Source organism: Micromys minutus, assembly GCF_963924665.1.
Source record: "Micromys minutus genome assembly, chromosome: 23".
Classification (NCBI taxonomy): domain Eukaryota; kingdom Metazoa; phylum Chordata; class Mammalia; order Rodentia; family Muridae; genus Micromys; species Micromys minutus.
Window position 1 is genome coordinate 6,934,045 of NC_137958.1, and position 12,945 is coordinate 6,946,989.

Here is a 12,945-nt window from a genome sequence, read left to right on the forward strand (position 1 = left end):
TGTGTGTCACAGATTCAGGGCTACCAGGAACTTATCATCCAGGGATGGCCAGTGGTACTAAGATGGATGCCTGGCATAAAAATGAAGTTTCCTTAGCCATCACATAGACATGCTAGCTGAACAGAGCCTGAGAGAGATCCAGCAAGCATTGTTCTTCCACTTTCTGCTTCAGTTCCTACCTCCAGGTTCCTGCTTTGAGTTCTTGCCCCGATTTACCACAGAGATGGATTGATGTGAAAATGTAAGCTAAATAAACCTTTCCTCCTCAGTTGCTTTTTGATCACAGTGTTTATCACAGTTACAGAAAGCAAACTATTATGGTTACTTTTCATTGTCAGTCGGCTTGAATTTACAATCACCTGAGACACTGAGGTTCCTTTTCAGCTTGTCCATGGGGCCATATCCAGCTGGTTAACAGACAGGAAAATACCCATCCCAGATGTACTTACAATAATTATCTCATGGGCAGGGTCCAGATGAAATGAAAGGGAAAGGAGAAAGCCAGGGAGCATTGGAATTGCTCTTGTCTCTGCCTGGGCAACTGTAGTTGCCACACGAACATTCTATAACATATGTCCCTGTTGACATCTTTTTAACCACTCTTCCAGACCTTTCTTACCATGATGGACAGAGACCATCTCGATGATCCAAAATGCATGTCTTCTTCTTCCTTTCTTCTTTCTTTCCTTCCTTCCTTCCTTCCTTCCTTCCTTCCTTCCTCCTCTTCATTCTTTTTTTTTTTTAAAAAAATATTTATTTATGAGTCTCTTGTCTTCAGACACCATCTTTTGTCACCAGAAGAGGGCCTCAGATCCCATTACAGATGGTTGTGAGCCACCATGTGGTTGCTGGGAATAGAACTCAGGACCTCTTGAAGAGGCAGTTAGTACTCTTAACCACTGAGCCATCTCTTCAGCCCCTCCTCCTCATTCTTTATTTAATGTACATGAGTACACTGTAGCTGTCTTCAGACAACACCAGAAGAGGGCCTCAGATCCCATTACAGATGGTTGTGAGCCACCATGTGGTTGTTGAGAATTGAACTTAGGATGTCTGGAAAACCAGTCAGAGCTCTTAATCTCTGAGCCATCTCTCCAGCCCCAAGTGTGTTCTTCTATAGCTTGTTTCTGTCAGGCATTCTGACACAGATACAAAAGCAACGAATACAATCTGTTGAGAGACAGAGTGTCTGTCTGAAGAAGGGATGTCCTGGCTGGTTTTGTGTCAACTTGACACAAGCTAGAGTCAACTGAAAGGAAGCAGCCTCAGTTGAGAAGATGCCTCCATAGGATCCAGCTGTAGGACATTTTTTTATTAGTGTTTGATGGGGGAGGGTCCAGTCCATTGTGGGTGCTATCATCTCTGGGCTGGTTCTATAAGAAAGCAGGCTAAGCAAGCCATGATGAACAAGCCAGCACTCAGCTCCCTTCCATGGCCTCTGCATCAGCTCCTGCCTCAAGCTGTGCTTGAGTTTCTGCCTGACTTTCTTCAGCTAACTATGATGATATGGAAGTGTGTACACAAAATAAACTCTTTCCACTCCAACTTGCTTTTGGTCATGGCATTTCATCATAGCAATAGAATCCCTAACTAAAACAAAGGACATGGGGGCCCTGTCTGAAGAAACATAAGTGGGGGTCTTATTCAGAGGAGGAGTTAGATATAAGTTCCACATAGAGGAAGAGGGTACTGGCTCTGCTTGGAGAAGCTAGATGAAGGACTGTCCTGTGATCGGGATCAAAATAATGGATGCTCTGGTTCACCCAATGTGGTGTGACTTAGAATTTTGTCATTGTTTTACATCATGAGGTATCACTTTAAACATTGTTCTTACCTTATGTGGTCTAGCTATGTGATGCCTCACTGGCTTCTTGGAGAGAGGTGATGATGGTGAGGAGGAGAATGGAAGGAAGGTTAATTTGGAAGAGGTTGTAGATTATACTGGAGGAGGCTAGAGCACTCTTCTGAATAAGCGAGGTGTAGACCCGTTTTCAATGAGCTTTTCCTGACACTCTAAGGTGTTGAAAGGATTTTCATGGACAATGTGTTGGTACAGAAGTGGGTTAGGTTTGTATCAGGGAACAGTGAAGATCAATTTGCTGGCGTGGAGGAAGGCAGGCACGGGCAGGAGGACCACCACAAGACTAGGACCGGAGCACCTGTCTTCCTTAGTCACTCCCCTGTTTCAGATCTTTAGCAGGTCTGTCTCTAATCTACAAAATCAAGTGTTAAGTAGGACTGGAAGGAGAAATGAGTTCCTCTCAGCCTTGAAGCCCCAGTGTGTTAGGCAGGTGCCACCATCCTCTGCTTGGCCAGTCTTAGCCTTCTAGCTTCCCCAGTGGCGCCCCAACCTATGCTCCTCCTTGAGGCAGGCGCTCCACTAGGGGTCCTGCTGCACTTTTTAGGATTGGCTATCTTCATGCCACAGTCTGCAGAGAGCAAAGCTCAGATTCAGTTTTGCTCCACTTTTACAGTGCAGCCATCTTTAGTGCTGGAACACAAGCACCATTAAGGGCAAGTATCGGTGTGGGATGGTGGAGCATCTTTTGGGTATATACCCAGGAGTGGTATAGCTGGGTCTTGATGTAGAACAGTTCTCAGAGAAACTGACAAATTGGTTTCCATAGTGGTTGTACAAGTTGGAACTCCCACCAGCAATGCAGGAAGGTTCCCCCTGCTCTACATCCTCACCAGCATGTGTTGTCTCTTGATTTTTTGATCTTAGTCATTCTGATGGGTATAAGGTGGGATCTCAGAGTCGTTTTGAGTTGTCTTTCCCTGGTGACTAAGGATGCTGAACATGGGGCTGGAAAGATGGCTCAGTGGTTAAGAACACTAACTGTTCTTCCAGAAGTCCCGAGTTCAATTCCCAGCAACCACATGGTGGCTCACAACCATCTGTAATGAGATCCGATGCCCACTTCTGGTGTGTCTGAAGACATCAACAGTGTACTCACATACAATAAAATAAATAAATATTTTTTTTAAAAAGATGTTGAACATTTTTAAATGCTTCTTGGTCATTAGAGATTCCTCTGTTAAGAATTCTCTGTTCAGACCTGCACCCCAGTTTTCATTGGGTTATTCGGGTTGTTAGTGTTTAATCTGTTGACTTCATTGTGTATTTTGGATATTAGTTCTCTATCAGATGTAAGGTAGGTGAAGATCTTTTATTAACCTGTATGCTGTCCTTTTTTTCCTATTGACAGTGTCCCTTGCCTTGCCGAAGCTTTTAAGTTTCAAGTGATCCCATTTTAAAATTGTTGATCTTAGTGCCTGAGCCATTGGTTTTTTTTTTTCAGGAAGCTGTCTTCCATACCAGCGAGCTCAAACCTATTCCCCACTTTCTGTTCTATTAGATTTAGTGTATCTTGGTTTTTTTTTTTTTTTTTTTTTTTTTTTTTTTTTTTTTTGAGGTCTTAGATCCACTTGGACTAGAGTTTTATGTAAGATGATATATATGTATTGATTTGCATTTTTCTACATGCAGACATCCAATTAAAGCAGCGCCATTTTTTGAAGATGCTCTCCATTTTCCATTGTATGGTTTTTGGTTTCTTTGTAAAAAAAACAAGTGATTTTGTCAAAGGCCTTTCCAGCATCTAATGAGATGATCATGAGATTTTTTTCTTTCAGCTTGTTTACATGTGGATTGATTATTTTGATGAATTTTTTCACATATTGAACCACGATTGCATCCCTGGGATGATGCCTACTTGATGATAGTGGATGTTGTTTTTATGTGTTTTTAGATTTTGGGGGCTAGTATTTTAATGAGCATTTGTGTATCAGTGTTCATAAAGGGTATTAGTCTAAAATTCTCTTTTTTGTATCTTTGTGTGGTTTGGATATCAGTGTTACTGTGGCCTCATAAAATGAGTTTGGGAATATTCCTTCTGTTTTTATTTTGTGGAATAGTTTGAGGAGTATTGGTATTAGCTTTTCTTTGAAAGTCTGGTATAATTCTGTGCCAAAATCACTTGGCCATGGTTTGTTTGCTTTTTGGTTGGGAGACTTTAAATGGCTGCTTCTATTTCCTTAGGGGTTATAGAACTATTTATATAGTTTACATGATCTTGATTTCACTTTGGTAAGTTGTATCTATCGAGAAAATCATCCATTTCATTTAGATTTTTCTTTTTTTTATTGGATGTTCTCTGTATTTACATTTCAAATGTTATCCCCTTTGCTCTCTCATTTATATTTTTCAATTTTGATGCTGTGAATTCTCTTAGTGTCTATTATTATGTCTCCCTTTTAATTTTTGATTTTGTTAATTTGCGGTATTGAAGTCTTCCACTATTATGTATATAGTTCAACATGCAGTTTAAGCTTTAGTAATGTTTCTTTTAGGCCTGGGACATATTTGTTCAGAAGTGAGATGTCCTCTTGGTACATTTTTTCTTTAATTAGTTAGAAGTGTCTTTACCCATTTCTTTGAATTAATTTTGGTTGAAAGTCTATTTTCTTGCATATTAGAATGGCTACTCCAGCTTGCTTCTTGGGTTCATTTGTTTGAAAAACTTTTTTTCCAGAACTTTATTTTGAGGTAATGTCTACTCTTGTTGCTGAAGTGTGTTTTGTTATGAATAAAAATGATGGATCCTGTTTTTACATCCATTCTGTTAGCCTGTGTTTTTATTGGGAAATTTAGTCCATTGATGTTAAAAGATACTAGTGACCAGTGAGTGTTACTATCTGTTATTTTGATGTTGGTGTGTGTGTTTATTTGTGTGTGCTTTACTTATTTATTTTGGTTTTGCTGGTGTAGAATTATTTGTTTCCTGTATTTTCTTATGTATAGTTAATCTCCATGGGCCATAATTTTCCTTCAAGTATCCTGTATGGCTGGACTTGTGGATAAATAATTGTTTAAATTTGGTTTTGTCTTGGAATGTCTTATTCTCTTTATCTGTAATATTTGAGAGTTTTCTGGGTATAGTAGGTATAGTAGGGTATATAGGGGTATAGTAGGTTGACATCTGTGGTTTCTTAGAGTCTGTAAGACTCTTCTAGCCTTTTGTGTTTATGTTGAGAAGTCAGTTGTAGTTTTGATAGGTTTGTCTTTGTATGCTACTTGGTCATACATAATAATCAAAACACTAAATCTCCAGATTGAAGAAAGAATATTAAAAACTTCAAGGGAAAAAGGCCAAGTAACATACAAAGGCAGACCTATCAGAACTACATCTGACTTTTCAACAGACTCTAAAAGCCAGAAGAGACAGATGAATGGAGTTCAGTGGACAGCAAGGAGCTAGTTCAGGGCATATGGGCATGCCACAGGGGACAGGCAGGGGAATGAAATCTAACCTGGATGTTTCTTGTTTGGTGGACCTGGTGGAGGACAGTAGTGGCCAGTCAATGGAGCTGTCTTTGACTCGGTTGCCTGTTATTGGGTCCCCTTCCCCTAACTGGACTACCTGGATTGGCCTCAGTGGGAGAGAATGCACTTAAGCCTGCTGTGATTGGATGTCCCAGGATGGGGTGGTAGGTAAGGTGGGGCTTCTCCTTCCCGGAGGAGAAGGGAAGGAGTAATGGACAGAGGGATTTTTATGGGTGGGACTGGGAAGAGAAGAAGGATGGAGGCCCCAATCAGGATGTAAAGTAAAATAATAATGATGATGGTGGTGGGAAAGGGATTGTAGGCAAGGCATTCCTAGAAATGTTTATTTTTCTTCTAGAGAATTAAAAAAGAAAGCCTCTACCTTCTGGACTATGCCAACAGTGTAGCAAAGGCTGACCCTGGACTAAGAATGCAGATCAAGGGCAGAACAGCTTCAGTTTTATTATGCTGTTGTGTGGAAGGCTCTTGTGTAAATTCCTCTGACTGTCCAAATATTTTTCTTATTCTCATTTCTAATTTTTCTTCTAAGGTTTGTGTGTCTTATCAACCCACTTTTTCTCTGAGTGGGTACAGAAAGTCACCATGGCTATTAAGAATAAAGAATAAAATAACAAAATGATAACAATTATAATCAGCCTATTGCAGTAAAGTTACTTGGCTTTTCTTTTTCTGCTTCTATTTTCAAGCCATCTAGAATAGCACTCTACAGGGTCTTAAACCTTCTAATATTATGCTTCTCTTCCTTATCTATCCTTGAAGACTTCCCAGGTGACTTACCAAATCTTATGGCCTCTCAGGTTGTCCACAGCAGGAGTGATCTCTCTGTCTGAGGAGTCTTGCCATATGTTGGAGGGCCAAAATGTTGTTTAAAACTGAAAATTCCAGCCATTTAGTTTTACCAATGAAAACTCAGGAACCAGATGCTGCGGTGAAAAACCTGCTAGCTCAGAGAGGCAGAGAAAGTGCCCAGCTGACTTTCCCACCAATGGCCCTGAAGAAAAGCCTTCTTTCTTCTTCTCTATCCTGTTTTAAATACCCTTCAACTCTTAAATACCCTTAAAGACTCTCCTTTCTGTTTACTTATGTTCACTCCCTACATCTGGCTACTTGTTCTGCCTCTTGACCTGGGGTTGACTTCATTTAGATCTTGGGTTACAGGTGTGACCTAGTTAGTGCTGAGCTGCACTACAGGTTTTTTTTTTTTTTAAGTAAATAACACAATCTTGGGGTTCGCAGTTGATTAAACATCCTGCAACATAAGTCAGGAATATTCCACCCACTATGCAAATTAAACTATCTGAGCACTGTTCTGGTTGTTTTTAGGCATGTCTGAGTGCATCATCATGGGAATCCCAAGGAACATCAGAACTGAGCTCTTCAAGCTGCTGCACATAGCCAACAGGGACCCAAAGCCACCCAGATGCCACTAATCCTTAACCACTTGTCACATAGACTATGATATGACATCACCATTGTCCTAAGTGCTGCTGAATGGAAGAACTTTGCATGACCTTACCATGATCAGACAAGTTCCATGACCTCACCAGAAGTTCCTTGGATGGCGAATAGAGAATGTGTTTGTTACCTGAAATGAGAGGCCTCAGTACTGTTCAACCTGCTCAGGGCACATTCTAACTCACTGAAGAAGATCCCAACTTGTGCCCACATCCGCCTGTGAGTCAGGTCTAGGCACACAAAGGCCAGGACACAGTGCTGGTTTTCTGTGTGCATGTGGGTGAGTACCCATGTATACATGTTTGCATGTTTATGTGACTCTGCAGACTCTGAAATACAGGGGTCTGTGTTTGGCCACAGGGTTTACATGCATAACAGTTTCAAAGCAATACCAGTGCTGAGGTCTGGGAGTCACACTGCTCTTGGCCTACGTGGTCAGTCACATTGTCAGCACAGTTGAATCCCTTGCACAGTTTATAAAGTTGCCCTGATGTTGGGTCTCATCCCCAGGATTAGGTGCAATGTCTGTCACTGCAGTATTAGTTAGCCAAGATCTAGATTCCTTGCTGTGAAAGTAGGAGAAAGATAGTCACAGGGTTTCTGGTGGGCCAAGACCTGTGGCATAGGTTCCTGAGAGCATAACAGGTTAGACTGCCCCACCAGGGCTACTGAGTAAACTCGGCCACCTAGAGCACCCTCCTTCTGGACGCCTAGCCTCTGCTGTCCTGGAGGCAGAATAACAAGTTTCAAAAGCACCAGAAGAACCCAGGATTTAGAATCTAGAGTGTGGCATTCTCTGGGCTGGGGCCGTCCTCATGGGGTTCTATCCTCCCGGGACCAGACCCTACCTTAGGCCTTTCCAAGAGAAAGTCAAGTCAGCATCAGCAGGTCATGTCAGACACCCAGTATTTGGAGCCTGAGAACACCCAATACTCAGAGAACTTGCAGGAGCTCAAGAAGGAGATGGGCTTCTATCGGTAAGTGCCTGTGAGGGAGCCCACCAATGTGGAATGGCCATTTGTTTTTGGACTGGAGATTCTGCAGCTCTGGTTCTATGCTTTCTCCTTTCTAGCCATCAGTGTGTCTTGGGCCCTTTGGACTCAGTTTTGCTAAGTGTCGCAGACACTGTTATTCCTCCCTACATTGTCCTGCCTCCTCAGGAGGCTCTAGATAGCATGAGAGGGTTATTAGACAGCCCTGAGCCTCTGGTGCTCAGGCAGGGTATTACATCCTGAGTGTGATGGAACACATAGACAGAACATTTTCCCCATGATTCTACCTTGAGGTTACTTTTTGATGTTTCTCCAATACCTTAGAAAGTCAAGGACAGGGGGTGAGTCCTCTTTCTTTCTTTCTTTCTTTTTTTTTAACAGTGGGGTTTTTTTTTGTTTAGTTTTTAAGATTTATTTATTTATTTTATGTATGTGAGTACACTGTTACTGTCTTCAGACACACCCTCGCATCAGGTTCCATTACAGATGGTTGTGAGCCACCATGTGGTTGCTGGGATTTGAACTCAGGACCTCTGGAAGAGCAGTCAGTGTTCTTAACCGCTGAGCCATCTCTCCAACCCTGAGAGTCCTCTTTCTTTTGGAGGGACATGGATCCCTATTGGTGTTGGGACTTCGTATGCCATTTATTCTTTCCTGAATCTTCTGTGCTCCATGTTTAGTCTTCTAAGTGGAGCTGTCACGGCTGTACTGTACTGGGCTCTTTTGTGGGTATTGATGGGAACCTGGGGCCTGGTGGGGTTAATGGGGCCTGGAAGTAGGAGGAGAAACTACAGAAGCCTACTATGCAGAGGGTGTTTCCAGCAGTGTTCACAGCCGGCTCTTGATGGGGCACACTCAGCTGGAGAAGAAGGTGGGCGTGCTGAGGCAGGAGAACAAGAAACTGCAGGAGGACTTGCCCTGATACAGAACCACTTGTGGGATTTGAAGCTGAGTAATTAAGTTGAACAGGAGGAAACCAGTGACCTCCAAACCTAGCAACAGCGGGTAGGGTCAGGCTAATGTCTGGCACCATTTGCACTTTGGATGGCCTGCCTGCTCACACACCCACCTTTGCTTCCACCTTAGAAGTTCACACTCTCAGCCGCCACTTCATGTGCTGTGATTGTTCATTTCTCTGTCTATGCACAAGTATTCTGGAAAGTTAACCTTTTGTGAGAAACCGAATTATTTGCAAGCACACCCTGCTGCTCTTCTTGAGATGGTAGGAAGTAGCAGCCTGACAGCTGACATGGCAGGTCCCCACCAAGCCTGTGTCTTAACCACCTTCCTCTCCCAGGTTTGAGAAACTGAGGCATGTGCTGGAACTAGCCACAGCCCAGGAAGAGAGTCCTGCAGAATGAGCTGCTACCTCAGGAGCCACCTCAGAGCCCCATCCCCAACAACCACACACTTCCATGGATGAATCTTTTTCCTCATAGTTTGCTTCCTTAGTGTGAATAGGCCCTAAGTTTAGGTAACCACTGAGCCAACCAGATTGCTTCTGGGTCTTTACATCCTTTACTTTTCTGACAACATCCCTCGAGAGAATTGAGGTGACTGTTCTGCCACCAAATGTCCAGCACCAGCCACAGGCTGTAGCTCTGTGCTGCCAAGCTGCTATAAGAGGATGCTTCAGAGCATAATTTTCTGTTCAAGTTTTTGTTTGGGTTCTTGCTTTTGGTTGTTTTGTTCTTGTTTTTGTTATTGGAATGTTATATGCTTTTGTTACTGTTTTTCATATTTGCTAAGACAATTCAATCTATATATTAACTGCTCCTTTAAAACCCCCTTTTAAAATAGTATTTTTGTGAATAAAAAATTGATTTGTAACTCTTCACTCTTTTTAAAAAAGATTTATTTATTTATTGTATATAAATACACTGTAGCTGTCTTTGGACACCAGAAGAGGGCATCAGATCCCATTACAGATGGTTGTGAGCCACCATGTGGTTGCTGCGATTTGAACTCAGGACCTCTGGAAGAGCAGTCAGTGTCCTTAACCACTGAGCCCTCTCTCCAGCCCCAACTCTTCACTCTTAAGACCATCTTTATTTAGTCTGGTGTGCTGTCCCAGACCTGTAATCCCAGAACTCACAGACAGAGATGGATCTCTAAGTTCCAGGCAGCCTGGGCTACACAAGGAAACGGTGTCTTATGTGCAGATAACGTGGCTTACTCTATGGATACTTTATGATGTAATCACCACTATACTATATCCATGCTGTCATGTATTTTGCTATACCTAAAATATATTACTCTAGGGAGCTGGAGAGATGGCTCAGTGGTTAAGAGCACAGATTGCTTTTCCTGAAGACCTGAGTTCAATTCCCAGCAACCACATGGTGTCTCACAACCATCTGTAATGGGATTTGATGTCGTTTTCTGGTGTGTCTCAAGAGAGCAACAGTGTACTTACAAAATAAGATAAATCTTAAAATAAGTAGCTTTTTAAAAATATAGTACTCCTTAACACACATTCATTGTTGACCCTGTGGACCAAGTATTAAAAATGTACCTGCATTGCTCTACAGCTCTTCAGGAAATATAGTCACAAAGAAATATAAAAAAAAATCAGGAAAGCCAGAGCCAGGTGCCTCAGTTTTTCTTGCAATACAGGATCAGTTATAACCACACAAAAGAGACAATGACCCTCCAAATCTTGGGACATAGCTGTTTATAAATCCAGTGGGTCTTAACCATGCCTCTGCTGTGCTTTTCTTGTTGTTGCTTGGATTTATTTTCATAAAATAAAAGCAATACACATCAAGTCAATAGCCAATATGAAATTAATTAGAGAGAAACTTAAAGCAATTCCACTAAAACCAGGGACAAGACAAGGCTATCCATTCTCTTCTTATCTCTTCAATGTAGGACTTAAGATCTAATGGAGAAATAAGACAGCTAGGGATCAAGGGGACACAAATTAGAAAGGAAAGAGTCAGAGTCTGCTATTCTAAGTGCTATTTATAATATGAAACTCTGAGAGAAATAAACCCTTCCTTCCTTTTGGTGGTTTAAATGAAAATGTCCCCCATAGACTCATTTGGAGTGACATTATTGAAGGTGTGGCTTTGTTGGTGTAGGTGTGGCACTGCGGGAGGACATGGTGATTGATAGGGGGTTCACTTTGTCACTCTCTCTTCCTGCTGCTTGCTGACCAGGATTTAGAACTCTCAGCTTCTTCTTCAGCACCCTGCTTGCCTGTATATCACCAGTCTATGATGAGAACAGACTAGACCTCTGGAGTGTAAGCCGGCCCAATGAAATGTTTTTCTTTATAAGGGTTACCATGGTCATGCCGTCTCTTCATAGCATAGAAACCCTAACTAAGGTACCCTGCAACTTGCTTTTGGTTATGGTGTCTCATCACAGCAATAGTAATCACAACTAAGACAGGAAGTGAAGGAGAAAGGAAAGATGGAAGAAAGGTCCTTCATGCAGTGGAGCTGGATATGAGGCACCTGGCTCTTCTGTCTTTTCCTCTCAGAGTTAATTGTGAAATTGTGGCTTGACCGAAAGCCTGGGGTTCAGTTTTCCTCCAGGATCCTCGGGGAACACTTGCCTTCACAGTGTAGTTACACTGGCCTCAAAGAGACGTTGTTGGCCCTGTGGTAGAACTTTGGTGTTCTCACCAACTTGTCAGAGGACCGAACTGTTGCTTTTTAAGAGTTAGCTGTAGGCTGCTCATCCTTTGACATAGTCATCCATTCATTAGATGAGTAAGGAGTTGTTCTGGACCAGTGGCCTTGCTGACATCTCTCACACAATGAATACAAGGAAAAGCAGCTGCAGTTATATGTAGCAGTTTTCAGCGTCTTTAGTTTACAAGCCAACTGTTTATCATGTTAGGACACAGACCCATAAATAAAGTTCAAAGTGGTAATACATTTGGGTCATTGCAGACCTCAACTTGAGTCAGTAGCTTGTAAATATATTTGTCTGTGTCATTGATCCCTTTATTATTAATGCTGTGGCTTTCACTGTAGTTATCAATCTCTCCCAATTACCAAGGTTCTTGAGAAACCTTTGTTCCCAGCGAAGTCCCCGTGGACCAGTCCTTACCCATCCGAGCAGCAAAAGGTTGTATCTGATTCTGAAGGGATTTCAGATGCATCATCCCCTCCTGTTAGTGATTTAATTTTTTCTTTACTCTCCTCCTGTTTTCTGTGTGTTTTTCTATTATCAAGCACAGAGCTTCCTAAACTGTGGCTCACAAGTCTACACTGGAGTACATAACCAAATGTGGGTGTTAGAAAACATTTGGGATGTGTAAAAGGTTTCTGAATGTGCAACAACAAAAAACAAGTTTAAACTTAGATACTCCACAAAGTCAGGTGTTCTGGCTGCGCTTACCTGTGCTGTCTCATGGGACTGCACCACAGGTCTGGTCTGTAACCCCAGTTCTGTTTTGTTTTGTGAGACAGGGTCTCACGATGTAGTCCTGACTTTGTATTACATGTGCCCTCATGTCACAGGATACAGACTAACCCTGAAACAGAGGTTATGAATTATAGGGGTTTTTACTGCACAGTACATGTAACATTTTCTGCTCTGACAGAATTAACAGTTTATTACAGAACATAGGGACTTAATGTTTTCCTACCATTATTCCTCAATATACAAGAATCAAATGTGTACACCTTTGAATTATATTATGTTAAAGACATTAGTTTTAAAAATTGCTCTTTGAGATAGCTCAGGGGTTAAAAACACTTTCTGTCTGTGCAGAGGACTCAAGTTGTCAGGGATTGGAGTTCAATTCCCAGCACCCATGCTAAGTGGCTCACAAACATCTGTAACTCCAGTTCTAGGGCACCTGATAGCAGTTTCTGCCCTCAGCTGACACCAGCATGCACAGCACCCACTCATACATGTGAGTAAAAATCAAATAAATCACTAAAATATAAAAAGAAAGACAGACTTATACAGCAGTAAAGTCAGAAAAGGATTTTAATTGCCATTTGAGATGCTGCAGTGTTGCCTAGAACAAAACTCCCTGACAAAAGCAATGTGAGAGGAAGGGTTTATCCAGAAGTCTGCTGGGGGTTGGAAGGCATGGCTGCAGGAATACTGGGCTGGTCACACTGCAGCCACTGGACACAAAGACAAATGTTGGTGCTTAGTTTACTGTGTCCTTTTTACTTATGCAAT